The sequence below is a fragment of the Ictidomys tridecemlineatus genome, chromosome 2 (assembly GCF_052094955.1).
Source record: "Ictidomys tridecemlineatus isolate mIctTri1 chromosome 2, mIctTri1.hap1, whole genome shotgun sequence".
Taxonomy (NCBI): Eukaryota; Metazoa; Chordata; class Mammalia; order Rodentia; family Sciuridae; genus Ictidomys; species Ictidomys tridecemlineatus.
Window position 1 is genome coordinate 196298388 of NC_135478.1, and position 23416 is coordinate 196321803.

The window sequence follows — 23416 nt, forward strand, 5'->3', positions numbered from 1 at the left end:
GTTTGGCACCAATAAACAAGGGAATGTTAGTGGAAAGTAGGAGGTTTGCATTCCCTCAAGGGAATTCAAGGAAGCTTTTCCATCTGGGAATTTAGATGGGCAGAGAAATGTGATTTAAACAACCACTGGTAGTTAACAAAATATGCCACAACAAAGGCTGGCCAGATGAAATACAGATCGACCACTCCTGTCCCCATATGCACTCTTAACTGCTGTTAACATAGCAATCCACACCGAGTAAGAGTCAAAGATAACTGACTAGATGATGACATTGTCCTGGGTAGGAAGATGCCTGGTAGCTGAAGAGCTCTGCTCTGCTTTCTATAAGCAGACATTCTGCTACCACCATCTTCTTATTTTGCAGCAACAGAGACAAACAAAGGGGATTTTCCTGAGCACAGTGAGTGACAAAGAAATGAGGCAAATTATCGAGAAACGGATGGGCATTCGTTGAAGAGCAACAAATATGATTTATAAGTCTGAAGGGACTGCCTTCAGAGGGAAGATGAAAGAGACAAGTCTCCCAGCATGACCACCGGGCTCTAACTAACAGGGACTGGCTCATCGGCCACAAGTACTTGAAGGGTGTAAATAGCAGGGACTGAGAGAAATTATTTAGTGTGGTCCAAAGGGACAGCAGGAGGAGTGATGGAAATGAAAGTCAAAACAAAGATGATTTAGGCGGCTGAGCGGGTCACATGCCCTAATGGAGAGATCTATTATAGACTGTGCAGTGCTATCCCCCTGGGAGAGGTGGAAGCTCCTTTGCTTGTGCCATTTACAATTGGAAAGGGACTAAAAAGTAGATCGGTATATTGGAGAGGAAAAAACCACCACATGCCCTCAGAGAATCAGTAGGATGACTTAAATAGGTCCTTTCCATCTTGAATGACTGTGATGTAGCTTGTGTGCATGGGGACCTGAGTTTCTAGAATAATTTTTCCATCATTTGGGCCTCTTTACTGTTACAATAAGAACTTGGTGAAGAAATGAGAATAGGTAATGGAAAGCAGAGTCTGCACTGTAAATAGAAGCCTATAGTGTACTAATGTTTAGTGTGAAAGCAGCACCAACTAGGCTACATTGCCCAGTGTGATGTCTGTGTAAAAAAATACACAGATTGAGACCCAAAACAACAAACATTTTTTGATTGAGATCTAAGACAAACACAATGGAGTTCTGCCACCTTTGAATGGTGCTGCATAAGTAAAGTCTAAGCAGTTCTCTAACCTAGAAAAATCAACGTCTTAATAATCTATTAAATTTTTTGCCCTTTAGAAACTGTCAAGAAAATATTACTGTGTATTAACTTTAGGATCACATGTTGAATGTGTTTAATTATAATTCTGCCCACAGCTGCAGTTGTGATTAGCAACTGACACATTCTGAAACTCATGGTGGCCCAGAAGGGCACATGTAGGCACAAGGTTGTGCCAATCTGGGATGACAACTACAATGGAAAGAAATGGGCACCGCTTGGTGAAACTGGGGTAGGCAGAGAAGGGCTAGTATTACTGTGATTGCTAGAAGGAGCACAGATGTGACCATCAGAACCCCTCTGAGCCACAGGATGACGCAGAAATAGGGAACAAAAATAGTAAGAAGGTAAGAGGAGGTTGAGGCAGCAAGAAAGCAAAAGAATCTAGAGTGGGGAAACCCACAGATGTAAGCTCCTTACAGGAGGAGAATCAGTTCCTGATAAAAGAAGTCCATAACTTAGAATCTTTGATTCAGATATTTTCTTTTTGTCACCTTAAGATCACAAGGGAATTCCCCAAACAATAAAATATTGTTTGTGATGAGTAGTAAGTTAAACTTGGCGTTCTGGAAGACTGAAATTTGCTGTAAACAAATTCAGAATTTGACCTACACTGAACAGATATAGGTCAACCCTCGACCTGCTGCTCTCAGCAGCTGTGGCCAATGGAAAAGGGAGCTGCAAGCACGTTAAGCTGCTGCTAATAGATGGAAATCAACCAAAGCCCACTTCCTGCCTGTCTGCTGTCCTCACTTGTATATTCAGGGCCAATTTAGGCACAGGCTGAGCCGCTGGCTTACTGTAACTGCTGGAAGACTGATAAGTGGAATCTGCTGCTGGCATATATACCTCCCATCTCATACAGGTTAAAGTTCTGTTTCTAAGCCTTTAAATGAAGACAGAAAACACAGTGCTTCCGTGGTTGAAGTGCTATCCTAAATTCATAGAGCCACAGACACTTTTACAGATCTTTCATTTCAACAAAACAATAGAGATTTAGGCAAAAGAAAATCCACACAGACAAATGTTTTCAGAAAGGACACGGTGGAGGTTAAGTGACTGATGCAAGGTTACCAAGAGAGTCTATGGTTAAGACAGAAAGAACTGTGGGAGTGATCTGAGAATCGGTGGGAGAAATTATGAAATTAAAACTGAAGAAATAACCTCATCAGTGAATCACTTTGGGTTCAGTGTCTATCAGAAATTCCAGTTCAGCAACTCATGTTCCTTTATCCTAGGTGTTCAGACTAGTCTTAAGGATGAGTTCAGATATTTTCCTATGCTCATGTTTTTAAAAAATGCTCAACCCAGTTTTCTCCATGAATGAGACATTAAACCAAGATAAGTCTGGTCATGTGGCCTCAACTTCATAGCTCTAGAACTGGCAGGCAAGGAAGAGCCTATTGAGGTGAATTAGAGGTTGAATTAGAAGAACACACAACAAGGCTGGGGATGTAGTTCAGTGGTAGTGTCTGTTTTGCGAGCGCATGCATACACACACACACACACACACACACACACACACACCCTGCAATAAAATGCTAATTTCCTGTTGTACCTACATAGCTTTCTGAGGAGTTTCATACTTTCTTTTCCCCCTGAATTCCAGACCCATCAGGCTAGAGAATTCCAAAACTTAGAATCTTTGATTCAGACATTTTCTTTTCTTTCTTTTTTTTTTAAAGAGAGAGAGAGAGAGAGAGAATTTTTTTTTTTTTTTAATATTTACTTTTTAGTTTTCGGCGGACAGACATCTTTGTATGTGGTGCTGAGGATCGAACCTGGGCTGCACTCATGCCAGGCGAGTACGCTACTGCTTGAGCCACATTCCCAGCCCTCAGATATTTTCTTTTTGTCACCTTAAGATCACAAGGGAATTCCCCAAACTACTTTTTCCACTATTAACATTTCTTAGAAGAGATTATTAACTGTAAGTTGTCCATGTTCTGAAATAATGGGTTACTTCATGTTTTTTTTTCTTTTTAAATAGTGTAATTAGACTTGTTAAAGAAAATGTGAAAAACAGTGAGAATAAAAATCACTTATAAATGTATTATTCAATGACAACCAGACGAACACTTTGTGTATCCTTCTTGTTTCTGTGCACACACACATTTTCTAAGATTTATTACAAATGTTTTTAAAGGTTTTTAATATATCGCCAAATTGCCCTCCAGAAAAGTTACATCAATTTACAACCCATTTTCAGTGAGTAGTATAATTTTCAAAAAGCAAACTTTAAATATAAGAGTCAAAAAATGCCTCACTGATTTTTTTGTTTTCTTGATTCTTCCTCACTCCTGACATTGACCATTTCTCTCTTATGCGCATGGTCAATGATAAGTGGGCATTGTAGTCAACTCCTTTCTGGAATGGACCTCAGCTCTAGGAATAGGCCCTGATTAAATAAAACAAGCATGGCAATCCCATCTCTTTTACTAGTGAATAGCTGGTAATCCGAACATGACATTCCTCTGACTAGCAATTTGATTCAGGTTGGTACTAAGTTGAACCCTTAAGGCTGAGAAGAAGTACTTGTGTTTCATTGTTAGGAAAGAGACTCCTCTTCTGATGGATGAGAACAAGAAAGCTTGTAGCCCCTAGTTGCTGCTGGGTGTTAACTTGTCATGTTGAAAGAGGTAAGCCTGTGGTTCTGGTTACATGAGATAATGTTTTCTTTAATGTTTAGATCAGTTTGATCTCGGGTTCCAATTTTCATAATGAAAAGTTGTCAGAGCTCCTTTAGTTGGAGTAGGGGACTTTTTGTTTTATTTTTGACATTTCCTATTGGGTATTATCAATATTTTTATTGTTGATGTGGTAAGAACTCAATTGAGCATATATTTGTCTTTACATTATAATTATGTCTTCAAGTTTATTCCTTGTTATTTGCTCTTTATTCTTAATATAGAGAAAATAATTCTAGTCTAATTGAATCTATAAGTGTTTTTCTTTATGATATATTCCATTGCTTTTACTATTATACGTTTTCCTGAGTGTGTGTGTGTGTATGTGTGTGTGTGTGTGTGTGTGTGTATGTATGTGTACATCTACTACAAGATGCCAAGCACGTCTACAAAAGTGAACCAAAAAAGAGAGTCTCTGTCCTCATGACTTTGTGTCCTAGTAGGGGACTGAATATAGGTCAGACACTAGCTAAAAAGCCACACAAATGAATATGAACTGCTAGTGGGTAGATTGTGCAAAAAGAAGGTACATAATATATGAGAACTTTAATAGGATAAGCTTAATAGGGAAGTGAGGGGAAACTTCCCTGAGAAAGTGGTGATTAAACTATGAATGATAAACAGAAGTTATGCAGCTGGGGAAGAACATTATAGGCAGTGGAAATCATAGGTATAAAGATCCTCTCGGGAACAAGTATAGGAAATAAGAAGGACTGAAAGAATGTAAAGGTAGCCCAGATCCCTCTTCCTTCAAATCTTCCTCCTTTGCCTCCTTCTCCCATTCTTCTTCCAATCTCCACTTCCCCATCATCCCAGCACTGCCCCTCCACCATTTCCACCTCCTTGTTCCTTCAGGCCTAGGCAGTAATTGTTCCCTTGTTTCCTTCTTCCCTGAGTTACTATGCCATAATCTTTTGTTGCTTTCCCTAAACATGTTGCAAATGATCTCTTAACTAAGATCTACTTAATTACTCATTTTGAGTGGGCCACCTGTTTCCTGCATAGAGTCTGACTAGCTCTAATAAGTTAGAAATGGGTGGGATAGAGTTAAAAAGTGTGAGTCACCTGAGTATAGGTGGTAATTGGGGCCATGGGTATGAATGAGAATGCCTGGGGAGACAGTGTAGAGAGGAAATGAGGCCTGAGGAACTCAAACATGTAATGGCCTCCAGAGGAGGGATAATCCTGCAAAGGCCCTGGAGAAGCAGAGGCCAAAGTGTTAGAAAAAAAATCAGGGAAATGTGTTATGAAATCTAAAAGAAGCAAAGGGAAGAACAAGAGGGCCAATGGTGTACACTATTTTTTGGCCCTGCAAAGTCATTAGGCTTTGTGATTTATATTATTCTAAATCTATTACATATTTTCTATGTTCTCATCTAATTTATAATTTTTAAAAATTTCTTTATCTGGAATTTATCTTGTAATACATTTTAAGGTGAAAAATTAACTACCTCTTTTAAGACATTACTCCAAAATCATTTATTAAATGATTCATCACTTTATTAGAAGCACTTCATCAGACACTGTTTTTAAAAGTACAAAGAAAAGTTTAAGTGCTTTCTATTAAGTATTTAATAAGAGCTCCCTATTTTCAGGATTGGGGTAAATCATTATCACTTTATCATACATTTTAATATCTATTAGAACAAACTTAACCTCTAATTTCTTAATTTTCAGAATTCTATCAATAGCCCCATTTATTTTTCCAGATGAAATTGAGAACCTTTTTATCAATTTAAAAAATTCTATTGGGATTTTTTGGGGATTATTTTAATCCTGTAAGTAAAATTTAGAATTTAACTTTATTACATTTATTTTTTTTCCTAGCCAGAAACTTACTAAATTCTCTCCCCCTCATATATACAATCCACTTATCTTCAAGTCTTATTTTTTAACTCAAAAAAGAGTCTAATCATTTTCTTCAAATAATAAGCATATTTTGTGAAGACCATTTCCAACTATTTTAGCTATATTCATTCTGATTTTTCTTAGATATTCTTTGCTATTCTTTTTCTGACTGTTTTCTGACATAAGAGTAACACATGTCTGGTAGAAAATGTAGAAGAAATCAAGAAGAAAAAAAACACCTATGAACTAACAACAACCCACTACTGTTAATTTTTTGTTATGCTTACTAAATACTTTTTATATTCTTATATATGTGTATCTCTATATGTTCCAACACAGATGAGACCCATATTGTTCTGTAAATTTCTTTCTTCACCTACTATCGGAGAAATGTACGTCAACATGAAACCCATCATCCTTCATGGCTGTGTGCTCTTCTGTTGGAGAGCAGTACTTTCATTTATTTGATTAAAATCTCATGGAAACTTTGCTGTTTCTTAGCATGAAAAAAATGCTATGATAAACTTTACCCCCGCAACTCCAAAGAGCTTTTAAATTTTATTTTTTATTAAATACTGATTATAGAAGTTTTAGGTGAGTTTAGTGGTAGAATATATGCTTAGTGTAGGTGAGGCCCTGGGTTCAATGCTCAGCACTAATGATGATGATAACAATATATTGAATACAAACAAAAGAATATTTATAAAGTAAATGTTTGCACATAAATAATAACATAATGGTCACAACATACCCACTATCCTGTGAGAAACAGAATATTTGAGCCCCTATGTGTCCCTCTCCAGCCCCTATGGTTCCCTTTATTTTGTTTCTATTTTGCCACATGCACGTAGATGCCTAAAAATGTATACTCTGTAATTTTGCATGTTTTTGAACTTTAAATAATTGGAATTTTTATACAGATCTTTTTTTAATATTTATTTTTTAGTTTTAGGTGGACACAATATCTTTATTTTATTTTTATATGGTACTGAGGATCGAGACCAGTGCCTCATGCATGCCAGGTGAGCATGCTACCACTTGAGCCATATCCTCAGCCCCTGTACAGATCTTTCTGTGACTTGTTTTTTCTACTCAATATCTTCCCGAGATCTATCTATGTTCTTACAAATAACTAGAATTTATCAACTTTTACTGTTGTATAGTATTCAATCATGTGCATATGCCATTAATTTTTAGTCCATTCTACTGCTGATAAATAGTTTTGCTATTACAAATAGTAGTACTATGAACATCCTTGTAACTGTTTCATAGTACATCTGTAAAAGAGTCTCTCTAGGCCAAATACTAAAGAGTGGAATTGCTGGGTCAAAAGGCACATACATATATTTTCAATCTGATGGGTAATGTCAAATTATGGTTAATGACTTACACTCCAACCAACAATGTATAAGAGTTCAGTGGCTTCCTTTGTCTTCTCTTTCCTCCCCGCTACCCCTGCTTCTACTTCTTCTCCCCTGCTCCCCCCCAACCTTTCCCTCAATACTGGGGATTGAACCTAGGGGCACTTTTCCACTAAGCTACACCCCCATATATATATATATTTTTTTGAGACAGAGTCTTGCTAAATTTCTGAGGATCTCACTAAATTGCCCAGACTGGCCTTGAACTTGTGATTCTCCTGCCTCAGCCTTCTGAGTCTCTGGGATTGTAGGCAGATGACCCTAATTCTTATTTCACATTTAGAAATATTTATCAAATTGATAAGATTGAAATAATATGCCACCATAGTTTTAATTTACATTTCCCTCATTACAAAATTGAGCATATTTTCATATATTTATTTGCTATTTGTGTGTGTGTGTGTGTGTGTGTGTGTGTGTGTGTTCCAGTGAAGTCCCCATTCAAATCTTTTTCCCATTTAAAGTAAATTAGATTGTCTTTTTGCAATGAACTTACAGTTTTTATGTAGTTTGGAAATGAATTATTTGTCACATAGGCAAACACCCTCTGCCACTTTATGGCTCTTCTCACCCCCATGGCATCTCTTGATGAATAGAAAGCTGTAGGTTTCTTTGTTTGTTTTGTGGTGCTGGGGATTGAACCCAGGGCCTTCTGCATGCATGGCAAGTACTCTACCAACTGAGCTATATCCTTATCCAGAAAGCTGCAGTTTTAATGTAGTTAACTTTAATAATGTTTTCCTTTACTGTTTGTGCTTTTCTGCATAGCTTCAGAAATCCTTCCCTTTCTTTAATTGAAAAGGGCATTTCCAAGAGAGTAGAATGGTGGTTACTAGGGACTGAAGGAATGGTAAATTGGGAGATACTGGGCAAAGGAGAGAAAGTTTCAGGATAAATGTATTCTGGAGCTCTATTGTACTATATGTCGATTATAGTTAATAACATATTTTGTCCTTGAAATTTGTTGGGAAAGTAGACCTTAAATGTTCTTACCACAAACAATAACAAAAAACCCTACAAAATGTGTAAAGTGATGGATACATTAATTAGCTTGATTTAATCATTCCATAATATATATAAATATCAAAATATCATGCATGCCATATGTAATTTTACTTGTTAATTAAACCCTAATAAAAGGGGAAAAGGAAGAAGAAAAAAGAAAAAGAAAATTTGCATCATTTATTTAAAACCAATACTTTCCCAGCTGATTTTCAATTATAGCTTTGATACACTTCAAAATCAATCTATCAAGTCCCATGACATGCCTCTTTCTAAAAAACAAACAAACAAACAAACAAAAAAAAAACAAACCACCATGTTGGGAGTTTTGAATGTAATAAATTTATGCATCAATTTGGAGGGAAAAAAAGGTGAAAACTTGACCATACTATAACCTTCTATCATAGTATCTTTTCCCTTATTTAGGCTGCCTTTAATTTTTATCAGTACTTTTCTGATTTTCTGTGGACAAGTCTTCTACCAAGTTTGTGAAATTAATTCTTCAGTATTTGCTATTTTACATATGGAAGTAATGTCTGGTTTTAATTATACATTCTTAACAATTTCTATTGGGGTACACTATAGAAATGCATTTTTAAAATATTGATATTTTAGGGCTGAGGCTGAAGCTCAGTGATTGAGCGCTTGCCTAGCATGTGTGAGGCACTGGGTTTGATCCTCAGCACCACATATAAATAAATAAATAAATAAAATAAAGGTCCATACATATAAAAAATATTTTTAAAATAGCAATTTTGTTAAAAAGTCTTCATTCTAATTTACATATAGATTCTCCTGTACTGTATGGAAAACATATCATCATCATCCTTAAATGATTACCTAGCTTCTACCTTTCTCATCCTTATGTACTATATATAAATCTTGCACTGTCTGATATTTCCAATACCTGGCTAATGTTTTTGTGAATGATATTCAGCAGCTTGTTATTTGTGTTGGGTATCACTCATGGTCCTTTTGCTTTTTCACTGTGGATTCATATTTCTATGGGAATTTTTTGAAGCCTTCTTGAAGAGAGTTCATTTAAAGAGGATTTGCATTTGTTTCTCCCTGATGCCCACGGGTACTACTGAGGGAATGCGACTTTAAGCTAAATTCTCAGCTTGAAGTTTTTCCAGACCACCCAGGTAGTGAAACTCAGGCAGCAAAACACACATAAAGGCCAGCTTGTGCTCAGGAACTTTCAGAAGATTTTTCTTGCCCTTTACCCAATGCCAAGCTTTAAGATAGGCGGACTTACTTGTTGTCTGCCCTGGGACAATTTTCTTTGGAGCACCCTCTTCAAGCTTTATGTAGGACATCATCTTTTAGACTTCTTTCTTTGGACTGGTCCTGGATTTTGTGAACTATTAGTTTTCTGTCTCAAGGCTGTGAAAACTGAAACTCATGGTCACCTAAATCTGTCAAAGTCTTCAGTGTAAAGACAGAATCAGTATCTCAGTCATATCACTAGGCCTTGCTTTTAATTCATTTTTGGCCTTACTTTAATGCCATCAACATTCACTGATGTATTTAAAATCATATTTATATATTTCATTCATCATTTTAAATTATTTTCAATAGGAGGGTAGTAAGGGTATCAAGTTTGCCAGTGGTCTCCCATCCATCCCACTTTGGCTACACACTCTCATATCACACCCTAGAACTTTTCATTTTCAATATCTGTTTTACCTCCTAAATTTCAGTTTTAAATATCTACTGTTTTGAGTCTCTGATTCATCACTCCCACTTTAACAATCCTTCACTCCATTAAGACTGCCTAACCAATCACCCCCAAATGTTTACTGTCCACCTTCTTGAATTCATCCTTACCCAGATTATAATCTATGTAGGGTCACTGTGTGCCGAAACACAGTGCAAATAGTGCATTGAGCCACTGAGCAATGTTGCGAGTCTGATTTTGTGTGTTTTATCATCATAATCACTCCTTATGTACACCTGCCATGTTCTTGTGCCTTTTGCCCATCTATATGTAATCTGACAACAATTACTGATTAAGCCCAAATCTATCTGTCCCCTCTGTACCTAAACCTGGAGGGAAACCAGCAACTATACTGGCTGGTTCCTTTTAAATTTATGGAGCTTCAGTGTGCTTAGCCATCCTACTGTATTTCACCACTCAGATCACTCTACAACTCTTCAAAATAACTAGTCCGTACCTTCTCTCTGTGAATCCCCAGCCTTCCCTGATCCTCTCCTTTCAAGGTTATTTTATTGAGACAATTATTTCATTGAGACCATAGAACCCAACACTAGAGAGCTTCCTCATCCATCTACCACTAAATCTATGAAATGCCTTGAATTTGTAATCTGTTCTCAGCTTTCCCTCTGTGACTTGGGATGAACTGTATTTGTGTGTGCATAGACTCCAATCCCTTTTTCCCCTTCCACCTATCACGATAAATGATTCTCTGTCATTCTGCTTGCCTTCTGCTCTGAGAATGGGCATAATACTGTCAGATTTATTTCCTCTTAAAACAAAACAGGAGACTTCTATTTCTAGAAAGATGGAGTAGACATTCTTTTTCCTATTCCACCAGCCAAGTGAAATGAGAATTCCTGCACATTACATATTAAAAAAAAAAAAAAACACTAAGAAAATCGAGAGTTGGGAAGGAAGAAGGCATTCAGCTGCGGTGGTTCCCTTTGCTCTTTATTCATTTGCTTCACATGTCCCAGATGTTGTGCAGAACAAGCTAGCAACCAATAGGCAAAGACAAAAGGGACTCAACAAAAGCCTGTTCAGTCTAGCCAAAAAACAGGAAAGGGTCGGCCTAGCAAAATGGAAAACTTTCAGACAACAACTACTCTGCTCCAGCAAAACAACAGAAAAAATGTTGCCTCCACTGCCCTGCCTGCCAGCAAAGTCCTGGTAGGGAGATTAGACTTCAGCCCTCCCCTGGCTGCAGGAGATGCTCCAACACAGCTGCCAAGGTGGTGTGAGAGAATGCAGAGTAGGAGATGGAATTTTCATCCCTGTCAGGCAGGAGTGACCAAATCTCTCCTCCCAGTGCCAGCAGAGACCATGTATGGAGCCTGGATTTCCACCTCCTCCTGGTGGTAACAGACTTCTCTTCTCTTCCTGTTGGGGTGCCATCAGCTGAGGCCTAGTGGAGCTTCAGGGCTTTCACCATGACCCAGCAGTAATGAGGCCACCTTCAAACCCCCTATCAGCAGAGCCATGTGTGGAGCAGTAATGAGCTACTTCTCCCCCTCCCTGCCTGGATGGTATCAGTGGTGGCCTGCTGGGAAGCCAGAACTCCTGCTCCTGCCCAGCAGTAACAAGAAAGAGCACGAACTCTGCCTGCCTCAGTCACTGCTATAACCCCAGTAAGCCCAGAAACACTCTGGGCATACAATAGGGACGAGTCGCACGATCTTGTTCAAATTACTCATCCTTTCCATGCCACAATATCCTCTTCAGTTAAGTGAGAAAGAATATAATAGTATCTACCTGAAGGTTGCTATAAAGATTAAATGATACATGTAAAGCTCCTAGGCCAGTGCCTGACACTTCTTGTGTCAGCCATTGCAGCTGGTACTGTTGTTACAACTCATTCCTTATTGATTTATATGCCTCTTAAATATAGCTTTAGGCATGTCACTTGTCTTTTGATTTGTAACATTTTCATTATTCTTATTTATATATATTCTATAATTGCAATCATATTTCCCTCTTTATTCCCAAGAGATATGTGGAAGAGTATTTTTAAATTTCTAAGTGGGTGGGAATTTTTTGTTTAAATGTTTGTTCCTAATTTGTAGTTTTATTATTCTGTGGCCAGAGAATATGTCTGTGTACTTTTTGCCTTAAGAGATTTATTGCTGTTTTCTTTATAGTCTAGTACATGATCTATTTTTTAAAAATTTCTTCAATTAAAATAATTTCTCCCCTTTTCCTCATTGTGAAGGCTTTTATGCTAGGGATATATCCTATAAACATACTTTCCAACACACCAAACTAGACAGTTAAATGAAATAAAAGCTTCAATCACGATGAGTTAAAATGCTTTATTCCTGTTCAATTTGCAGTAAGCACAGATTGCAAAGTTCCCCAGAGGGAAAGGAATGGGAGCAGGCACACTCAGCCTTCAGGTATGATTTGTTAGTTGTTGTTCTGCTGCCTTTTTTCTCCCTCCAGTTTTCTTCTTGCAAAGAATGCCTTTAATTCTAATTCTAGCAGACTGTAATTTCTAAAAGTGGCCACAGCAGTAAATCTGGTCCCATATGATCTTCCAGGACCTTGCTGCTTCACATTAAGAGGTAAAGTCTACTATCTTTCCCCTGAACTGGGGTGGGTTTTTAAGGCTGCTTCAACAAAAAAGAATAGGGTGGAAGTTAATGTTGTATAACTTCCAAGATGGGTCATAAATGGTAATATGGTCTCTCTGTCTGTCTGTCTCTTGTAATGCTACCCTTTGGAAACCAGTCACCATGTTGTGAGGAAGCTCAGGCTACATGCAGAGGCTAGTAGGTGTTCTGGCCCACAGCCTCAGTTGATCTCCCAGCCATAACTATAATCAATCAGAAGACAGGTGAGTGAGTAAGCCTTGGAGCAAAGACCAGAATGAACCCATCTCCAAAGCGCCTTTCTGAATCTGTGATGCACAGACTCAGTGAGCATAATGAGTGTTATATCATTGAGTTATGGGATAATAACTTAGCCACAGTAACCAGATCACTGAGGATGGAGTGACCTCAATTTATCAGAAAATTACACATAGAGGGAGGGTGTTATGAGAAAAACTAAGAGATTTGTATTATAGGCTAGATTAGCTCATAACTGGTCTTGGGCCCTTGAACAAATTATGTAGCCTTTCTGAGTCTTAATATCTACATCTGTCAAAGAAGGTATTTAGGCCTTTCAGGCCTCTTCAAATTCTACCAATAATGTCTCAATGTAGAATACTTAATATTATATAAAGGTTTTCATATTGCAAACATTCTGTCTCTTAAAATTTGCATATATGTTTTTGATTAATGATATTCTTGATTTGATAGTTAACTCTCAGACAGCAATCTTATTTCCCTAATTTCCAAAACTATTGTAAATAATTTTCCAAAATATTAATAATAGGGAATAGGATCATTTATCTGGACCCAATTTTTGCATAACATAGGTTAGAAATCCTGCTAGGCATTTGCTGCAGAACCAAGGGCTTCCCAGTCTCAGTTCACAGTAATATATTAACCACTGCTTTGATTTCTAACTTTTATGTTCCATGATCTCTGGGTATTCTTTGTTAGTTACAAGGTGACACGCTGCCAGAATATGCTTACTGAGATTTTACTGTCTCTGTCTAGATCCAGCAGTTTGAGAATTTTAAGTACGCTTTATAAAGCTAAATCGGTGATGGGAGATGTAAGGCCAGTTTCTCATAGTTATAAGTCTCTGAAAGTTGCATTGTTAGGAGGAATAATCTATTATTCCACAAACTACATTCCAGAAGAGGCTAAAGCCAGTGCTTAATGCGTGGTTTCCAACACACAATACTCCAAGGTCCCTAGAGTAGGATGACTTGGGACAGCTGCCCCAAGTCAATATTCAGGGGACCCAGCCATGCTGGCAGCTTGTCAGTTACTCAAGGAGCACCAGCTGGGGCCTGTAAGATGCTTGCACCACCCTTGATGAAAAACACCCTTAACCTGCCTCCCCTCCCTGAACTCACCAGAATCACAGACTCTCTATTTCCTTTGTATCGTAACGTTCCCACACACAGAACAAAGTTAGTAGGTGATGCCCTGATATGCTCCCTGAAAAGCAATTGTTATATCCTAAATCTGCTTATGGGAGTTGCATTTTGTTATTATAATGAGGTGATTTCATGATATATTATAGAAACAGATGAAATGGAAGAAAAGGGTTGTTCCTATAAAAGTGAGTTGAAACTTCACAGAGTATGAGTGATGCGATTACAAGATATTTTGGGGAAAAATCTAGAAGGATTTGGGGTTCAGATCACCACTTATCTATAAGTTCTCATTCTCCTTTAAAAAACCCATACCACCTTAAATGGTAGTTAACCTCAGAAATGTATTTTACTCAAGTGCAATGCCTGGTGTTCAAAGAAAAGGCCTCACACTTTTGTCAAAAGATTGGTTAACTGATGATATATACTTATTTTTTTAATTAAGTTTGTGGAAAACACCATTTTTTGATTTGTTGCTTTAACTTACTTTTTAACAGACCAACTCCTGTTCCTGTGAGGGATAAGTTGGCTTGGGCTATACATAAATTCAGCTCATCTCTACTTTCTGTTCCATCACAACAAATAAAGAGCAGTTGGGAGTGTGTTTTCCTGCTGCCAAGCTACAAACTGCCTCTTTGTGATTTTGTTTTCACATCAAGCATACCCTTGTCATGAGCCTTAGCCTGTTCTCCCCAACCTATCTACCTCCCTTCCAAATTAATTCTAGAGGAATGGGATTTAGTTCAGTCTCCACAAACTGCAATGGGATGGTTGCATTTAACCTCATTTATACAGGGAATTCTCTGCTATCTACTCAAATCTAAAAATGATTCCCTATCCACCCTTTTTTTTTTCTTGTAAACATTACTGTAAATATTAACTTATATTATATAAATTAGTGGACTTCACTCTGACAATTCCACAGTGCATATATCATGTTTTATGTTTTACATGTTTTTATTATAATAGTGGGGTTCACTGTGACATATTCATAAATATATATAACACAATTTGCCCTCTCTTTCCCCACCAGGAAAGATCTCTCCTTCCCGAAGATCCTCTACTCTTACCCCAAGTGACCCCCTAGTCCAACACCTTTTCCTTCCTCGTTTCAACTAGTATGTATTAGACATTTCTAATGTGCCAGACTCAGCTCCAAGTACTGGCTCTGTCGGGGTGAATAAAATATGCTTATTTGTATTGTTAAAACCAGGCATATAGGATCAGCAAAGAACAACTGGTATCTTTTTTGTGGACATATCAGTAAACTGACCCAAGAGACTTTCCATGGCACTTTTGCATGGTGACAGAGATTGCACCTGTTTGGTTTATGCATTTATATATGTATATATTTATTTGGTTTCCCAGGGTTAATAAAATGGGTTAGGGCATGTAATCTTTTAGCTTGATCCAGGCACTGGCAAACTTTTTCTGTAAATAGTTTTGCTTCGGGAGGGTCATAGGTGTCTCACCACTACTGAACTACTCCATCATAGCACAAAAGCAATCCTGGACTATTGTATTGTATTCATAAATGAATAGGAACGGCTGTGTCCCAATATAACTTTATTTGCAAAAAGAGGCCAGGTGTGCCAGTTTGCAGACACCTGGAATCTATACAAATACCTTATTGGATTCCCCACTTACACATCACTGCAAAAAGTTGCTCTGTACTCACCATGTCTCTTTGCCCACTTCTCTTTTACCTTCAATGCTCGCCAAACAGCCTCTTTTTTACCACCTACTAAAATTGCTCTTATTAAGGTCACCAACAATCTCCATGTTGCTAAATCCCTTAGAGACTTCAGTCCTCTCTTTCTTAATCTCTCCACATCTTTCGACACAGCCAGCCACTCCCTCCTCCTGGAAACACTCCTCACTCTTGGCTTCTGCAACTTCACATGATTGCTTTACTTTGAGCAGAAGTAGCTACTAATCTTCAGCCATTAAAGCTTCTTCTCTTCATAAACTAAATATTGGACTTGGGCAGGGTTCTGCCCAGGCTTCTGTTGCTTCTCTCCCTCATATCGCCTTAGGGGACTTCATGTGTTCTGTAGTTTAAAATGACACCTCTATGCTAGAAACTCCCAAACTGATTTCTTCAGCCCAGTTCTTTCCCCTACTTACTTACTCTATAACCAAATGCCACTTTACAGTTCAAGTCTCTCAGGTGTCTTAGCACAAATGCTGAATAAATATATTGAGTATATAAATGAATTTACCTGGTTGCACATGCAGAAACCAGAACCTAATTACTAGGTCTTCCCACTTTGTTCCCTTTTGCATTGCCAAAATGTAGTGGAGTGACAGTGATTGCTCTTTGCTGGTATTATATGTGTTTTTAACCAATAGGCATATTTTATTCATCATGATATATCCAGTACCTGGAGCTGAGCCTGGCATGTGATAGGAGTCTAATACATACTAGTTTGCTCCCTTTGTATTACCAAAATTCTCTTTCCTACTTATCCCCTAAGTTCTTCCTTGGCTCACTATTTCTAAGTCCCAGGCAGGTAAAGCTTCACCTGTTGCTAAAATATTGATGATATGCTTCCACATTGGTTGTAAAGACTGCGGGGCTAAGCCCCTGCCTTGCTGATTCTACCTCTGCGATACTCCTGCTCTACCCTGCCTGCCCCTGAAAAGACCATAGAGTCCTGCTACAGTGCTGAGTCTAGTATCTATTCTGATGGGTCAGTGCTCATGCTAGAAGTGTTGTTAAGTATTTTCATATTTTCCCTGCCTAATACCACTGTTACCAAGATATTCTAGCACCTAGATTACTGGAAAAGCCATCCAACTGGTCTCCCTATCTGCTGTCTCCCTATCTTATTCATCTCCATATTCTGCAGAGTAGCCAGAGTGACATCTCAAAGGCAAGTTGACTGCATCTTTCCCCTGCCTGAAACCTTTAAATGTAGATAAGCCTCTAGATAAAACCCCAACTCCCTGATATGCTTCACCAGATCTTCATGATCTGACCTTTCTTATTCTTCAAATCCCCCCTCCTCAGAGCTGCCATCCTCATCTATTTAAAGCAGATTATTCTCCTAGAAACTTGTTTGTTTTCTTCCTTGCATTTATTGCAATTGGACATTGTTATGTTGATTATTTTTATATTTGTTTCCCCAACTAAACTCCCTAATGGCAGATACCTTGTGCATCTTGGACACTGACATCACCCTACCCCCTTAATATTTAAGTGGATAAATCTGAAGCCCAAAATGTTTTCTAGCTTTATCTCTCTCTCTCTCTCTCTCTCTCTCTCTCTCTATATATATATATATATATATATATATATATATATATATTGGAATATAAAAATTAGTTGTATGCAGTCAACATTTATTTTATAAATATTCAATAATGAAAAATGTTCCACATAAGCTACTCTCCTTTGCCTTGAATATTTTTGACTGTACCTTCATGTCCTTTTACCTGGTGAGCTCCTGCTTATCTTCCAGGTATTCACACTGGCATTACCCCAGGAAGCCTTGCCTGGTAGTTCAGTAGAACTCCTTATGCTGCCATTAAAATGTCTGTTTCCTTTTCTACTTTTCTTACTAAGCCCTCTGAAGGCAAAGACTGTGTATGTGTCGTTTTTCACAACTGCATCTTACTCTGTTACTCAGTAATGAACATTTAGCAAAATAATTTAGTTTTAATGCAGATATCCCAAACTTCTGAGAAGAAACCAGTGAACTCGTTTCCATTTGGGTGGTAAGGTTTTTAAATTTGTAAGTAGTTATAAAAAACGGGGGTGTTTTTTGGTTTTGAGGGTTTTTTCCCCCTAAGAATAAAATTTCCCTTAGCTTTCTGTGCTTCTCTAATACATAGTGACTCCACATGCAATTCACTGTTTAGCTTTAAGGGCAGAATCTGATTCATAAGTTGCTAAATTTACTTATAGTCTCATTGGGAAGTACAAAGTGTGCATTACTAAAAAGTTCTATAATTGAACTGGGTTTTGTGACGTCCTAGGATGACATAATGGGATAGCAGTATCTCTTTCCTGGAATATTTTTGTATATATTCATCATAAATTCATGTAATTTGGTTAAAAACAGAACCTCCTCCCTCTACTTGTTAATGGCAGTTTTATGGTTTTATTTTGCCATGCACATAAATGTCTTATAATATAAACAAGTTAGTGGTATAATGAATCATTTCAGTCCCTTTGTGCATAGGTTTTTACTACAAATCTTGGGTAAAAAGCTATTCATGCTCTGCATTTTTAAACATGCTACTGTGATTAGTCATTATGGTTACTTACTCTTTATGATGGATGCAAGATGTTTTAAGTCCCTGATAATACTTGTGAGGGGCCTGATTAGTGTTTGACACCCAATCAGGAAGCTGTTGATGAAGTTCAAATAGTACATTAAAAAGTTACATATGACAGAAAAATTGTTGTTCACATAAGATTATGTACACTAATAAAATAAATATAAATTGTATTAATGTACATTTTTATTCCTCCACAAAAATGTTGCTTAGGATGTATTTTGCCAGGATCTGACCAAGCCACTGCTTTTTGCAATAAAAGTGTAAAAATGACAGAAGAATTTGCTGTTAATGTTAAATATGAGAATTCACATACATCAGCATCACTAAGCAGGTGTTTTCAAATCCACTGTCAAAACAGTTCACCCATTGTTGCATTTCGATGTTGTGATCAAACAAAATAAAAAACAGAAGAGACATTTTGGTCATTATGCTGCCAAACCAGATTGTGTCTGATATTATCTTGTACAAATCCCAAGCTCACAGGAAGAAGAAGAAGGCAGGAAGAAGAGTAAGCATGTGTGTGAAGACAGCAAAGGAACAGTTTAAAAATTTTAAACAAAACTCAATAGACTGAAGTCTTGGTTGGCAGTCTAAGAAACAAAGTTCAGGTTTTTAAAAACTTTATGTTATAGAAATGGAATTCTTTGTCAAAGTAATCATATGAATAATCACAATTCATATTAGAAGGAACATATAAAATAAAACTATTTTTAGCAAACATTTCAATAATTCAAATTCATCACAATCATGCAAAATCATCAAGTTGGAAAAGACTGTTTTGATAAACACCAAAAGTTAAAATAAGAGGCTTTGATGACAATTATCAACTTATTTTTTTTCCCTGTACTGAAAATTGAACCCAGGTCCTTGAACATGCTAAGCAATCATTCTGACACTGAGCTACACGCACAAGCGGACAATCATCAGAGATGAGTCTCAACAGCCAATTTACTTCTGTGATTTCTTATTGGTTGCACAGTATCACGATTTTCTTGATTAAAAAGGTGTGTTATTAGAAATGGTAAAAATATGAGTTTTTAAACAAGCTGCCTCATAATCTCAAGATCCTACTCCATTGTCAAGTAATGAGAAGAAACTGTGTTCAGAGGGCTGCACTCAGAGTTAACCTGGTAAGACAAGTCAGCATGTTATTAGTCTCTATTGTATTAACATTTGATATACTATGTTTATTTTAAATAATAGAGTTTTGTAATAGTAAGCAATTAAATAAAATTCCAACCCAATGTTTTCTGACCCCCTGAGTTTCTTCAGGACACAATAAGGTGTGGTAGTGTGAGGACACAGTTCTTGCTAGTTCTCTTTGACCTGGAGTCTCCTTCATTCTACAAAGAGGATTCTAACAAACCTGCCAACCTCCCCTGCCCCCAGTGTTGTGAATGATGTATGTGCAATTCCTTTTGCATACTTCTTTATCTCAGTTAGTGGTATCACTATCTTTAGTGCTGGAGTTTCCTTCAAATTTTTTCTCACCCTTAACATCTAATCACTTATGGTCTATTCATACCATCTCCAAAATATCGAATCTGTCCTCTGATGTCTTATCTATTGCCAGAGCAGTGGCCTCCTGACTGCTATCTGCAGACTTGAGCCTCCCTCTCCTCCTCATAACCAGAGTTTCTGAGATGCACATTTGATTGGGTCATTCCCCTTTCTTTAAAGCTTGGCTAAGCTGGTTAAGGCCAAAACCTAGCAAATACAAAGACCCTTTGCAATCTGATTCCAGCACCATCCAATCTTGCTTCCTGCTGGCTCTCCCAACCCATGTATCCGGAACTCACACACTGCATGCACCTAATCTTTGCACCCATTTTCTTTGTGTCTAGAGAACACTTATTCATCCTTCAAGACCCAATTCAAATATTACTTACTCCCTTTTAAAGCATCTCTTAATTTCTCCAAAGTGAATTGTAGTTCTTCAGGTTGCTTTGTGCTACCTATCCTTATAGTATCTGCTCAAGTGTTTTACTGTGGTCATTTGATTAACATTTGATATACTATGCTTATTTTAAATAATAGAGTTTTGTAATAGTAAGCAATTAAATAAAATTCCAACCCCATGTTTTCTGACCCCCTGAGTGTCTCTCTTTTCTCCAAAATACTGAAAATTCTTAGAGATCAGGAATTGTATCTTACCCATCTTTTTAACCTCAGGCATTATGCTTTTATGTTCCTCAAACAAGGACATCCTCAACGTGTGTTTTTGAACTTTTTAGTACCTCATTTCATATGGAGTTTGTTCATAATCCCTACATTTATACACAAACAGAGGTCATAGTGGCATCCTGTGGACTCCCTGTTATAATTAGCACACAGCTATTGTCAGTTTTCTCCTTTAATTTCTCCAGGTCCTTGGGCACCTATATCCTGAATCTTCCTCTGAGTTCATTAATAGATGTTTCAGAAATGAGTTTTGAAACATTGCATGTTTATGGTGTTTCTTTCCCAGAGTTACTTATCTTGTCCCCTCCTAGATTATCTAATACTTTCCTGGTGTTTGGAACATCAAACAAAACTAATTTCTCTTTCTGCTTTCAGGTCATATTTTGGGGAATGTGCTAATTCTCCTCTAAGAGACTCCCTTTCATTTTTTTCCTCCTAATACATTTTATAATCCTTCTCAAGAGAGCTCACAGTCAAGTGATCTGCAAATCTTAGTTCCTCTGTCCCCATAGGCCTTGAACTCTAAAAGTGCAAAAGTGAAGCTGGAATCTTAATTGTTTTTTTTTTTTTTTTTTTTTTTGGTGTTAATGTGTACATGCTACCTCGTTTGTTTTCCTCACATTTTTAGAATTAAATAGAAATCTATCCCACGATAGCATTACTTCTTCACAAATTAAGTTGTTTATTATTCCTGATCATTTGGCTAGTTTGTAGATTTTACTATCATCTTTTATTTGCTTCATGATGTTACTTAAAGAAAATGTAATAACACTTATTGGGATGGTATTTTATTCTTCCTCCTCCACTCAACCATTCCCACCCCTTTTCACAGCATAACATTTCCTATTTCCAATCCTCCCCGGGTTTCAAAAAAAAAAAAAATAGCTTGGCAATGGTTCACTAAGAATTGTAATTTAATCCTTTGGAATAACAGGCTTTTCATCTGTGCTCCCTGCAATGATCCGACGATCTGCCACACAATCAGTTCCTTAGAAAAGAACAATGCAACTCAAAAGAAAAGAAAGTGCTGGCAACGTGGTAAAGACTGTGAAGGCTTTTTAAAATAAAATTTGTAAATATAAACTGACCTTGAGAATAAATGGATTCATAATATGAATTATTGCTCCTTTTTAAATAAAGAATCAGGACAGTTTTGGCAAGCAAATGCAAATGAACCCGAGTGTCTGTGCTTTTGATCCAGACTGTGTAAACATAGGCTCATAACTAGGTAGTTTTGTGTTTATATTGGTGGAGTCTCTAAAGTTATGCTTACAGACCCAGGAACAATGCAACATTCAAGAAAGAGCAAACACAACCTTAATTCTTACCTCCCATGGCCCTTGACCTTAGGAGTGTTTGTCTAAGTTGCTTGGTGTCCCTGTATTTTATGAAGCAAGGTATTGAAAACAAATCTCTCTCTCTCTCTCTCTCTCTCTCTCTCTCTCTCTCTCTCTCTCTCACACACACACACACACACACACACACACAGACTCCTGTGTGTCTGTAATGCTACACGTATATTTATTTATTTAATTGGGATTGGTCTGTGATGAAATGTCCTCCTTTTGAGACAATTTTAAGCCATCAACAATCTGCATAGTAATTTATCACCTCACTTTCAGTCATTATCACTGTTAGTCAACCATGTGTTCCACAGCCTTAACATCACAGAGAGTTCACTGGGATTAGTTAGGTGTTTTAAGATTCATTATCATCACCATTATTACTATAAATCACACCATTTATTTAGCACCAACAATTTGCTGAAGAAAGCAGGTTGGCACCATTTAAAGTAGATAAGAAAAAGACCCATGCGTAAAAGGAATGTGGGAGTGAGCTCCAGGGAAGGACAGTGAGGGAAGGTGCCTTAGTAGGCTTGGGAAAGGCTATGGGGTTATAATTTCATACCTGGAATGCAGTCTCCTGGAAGGACAAATCCATTTTACAAAAATCCTTGTGTTTCTCCCAGTGGCCTGATCAACAGAAAGATGGGGGCTGATCAGAAGGCATATTCAAGATGAAAGAATTTGGAAAATCTGCCCAGGCCTATGGCACAAAATAGGTTTCTCTTTTGTTTTCTCTGAAAAGCCCATGAAAACTAGAACCCTCTCAAGTCTGTCTGGGCCCAAAGTTGGTGTATGAGTTCATTTGTCTCAGTGTCCCCAACTTTACCAGCACTGGCTCTTGATGTAACAACCAGAGGAGTGATCCATCTAGTAGCTGGGGCGGGTAGGGAGAGGCTGGCAGTCTGAGCTTAGCCAACATGACACTATATAATATAAAAGAAGGTATTGCTTTCTGATCTAAGCATTATTGCAACAACTTATGGATTTGTAGCAATGAGAAAGGACAATACTGCTTTTTCTTTCCTTTCTCTAAAAGTTGAACAATCATGAATGTATTATAAGATTTAATTTGGGAGCTAATTTTTTTTTTTAATATTTATTTTTCAGTTATCGGCAGACACAACATCTTTGTTTGTGGTGCTGAGGATCGAACCCGGGCCGCACGCATGCCAGACGAGCACGCTACCGCTTGAGCCACATCCCCAGCCCGGGAGCTAATTTTTTTAAAGGCAGAAAAAAAGTTTTGTTTTTCAAGGATTTAGCCAAAGCTTTAAACAAAGCCTAAGAATGAAAAGAGTTACTTGGAAAAAAATATTTGTGTTACTTCTTAATATTTTAATTTAATGATGCTGAGAATTTGGTGTAAAGTAATAATTCATATCAATATAATTTATATTTAATAAGAAATGTCAAAATCATCTTGTATTCGATGGTGAAATCTGAACAATAAAAAATGTGTGAAAAATCATGCATTTTTCTTTTTTTTAAAATTTTTTAGTTGTAGTTGGACACAATACTTTTATTTTATTTATTTATTTCTGTGTGGTGCTGAGGATTGAACCCAGCACCTCCCACATGCGAAGTGAACGCTCTACCGCTGAGCCCCAGCCCCAGCCCCACGTATTTTTCTTTATATGAGATGTAATATGATTTTTGACACTTTAACTGAACTCTAGAG

The 23416-nt window shown here is 37.4% G+C and overlaps 1 long non-coding RNA gene across 3 annotated transcripts in view; it reads left to right on the plus strand.

Annotated features, from left to right (window-relative positions):
* LOC110598791 (uncharacterized) overlaps positions 1-23206 on the plus strand; it is a 41738-nt gene extending 18532 nt beyond the window's left edge. The window contains exons 4-7 of one of the 3 annotated variants that reach the window (XR_013435283.1): positions 12267-12329; positions 12418-12497; positions 12664-12769; positions 22846-23206. This is a non-coding gene — a long non-coding RNA (uncharacterized LOC110598791). Of the gene's footprint in view, positions 1-12266; positions 12330-12417; positions 12770-22845 lie in introns of all 3 variants that reach the window. The other 2 variants (XR_013435281.1, XR_013435282.1) reach the window with 2 other exon arrangements.
* Positions 23207-23416: the final 210 nt, after the last annotated feature.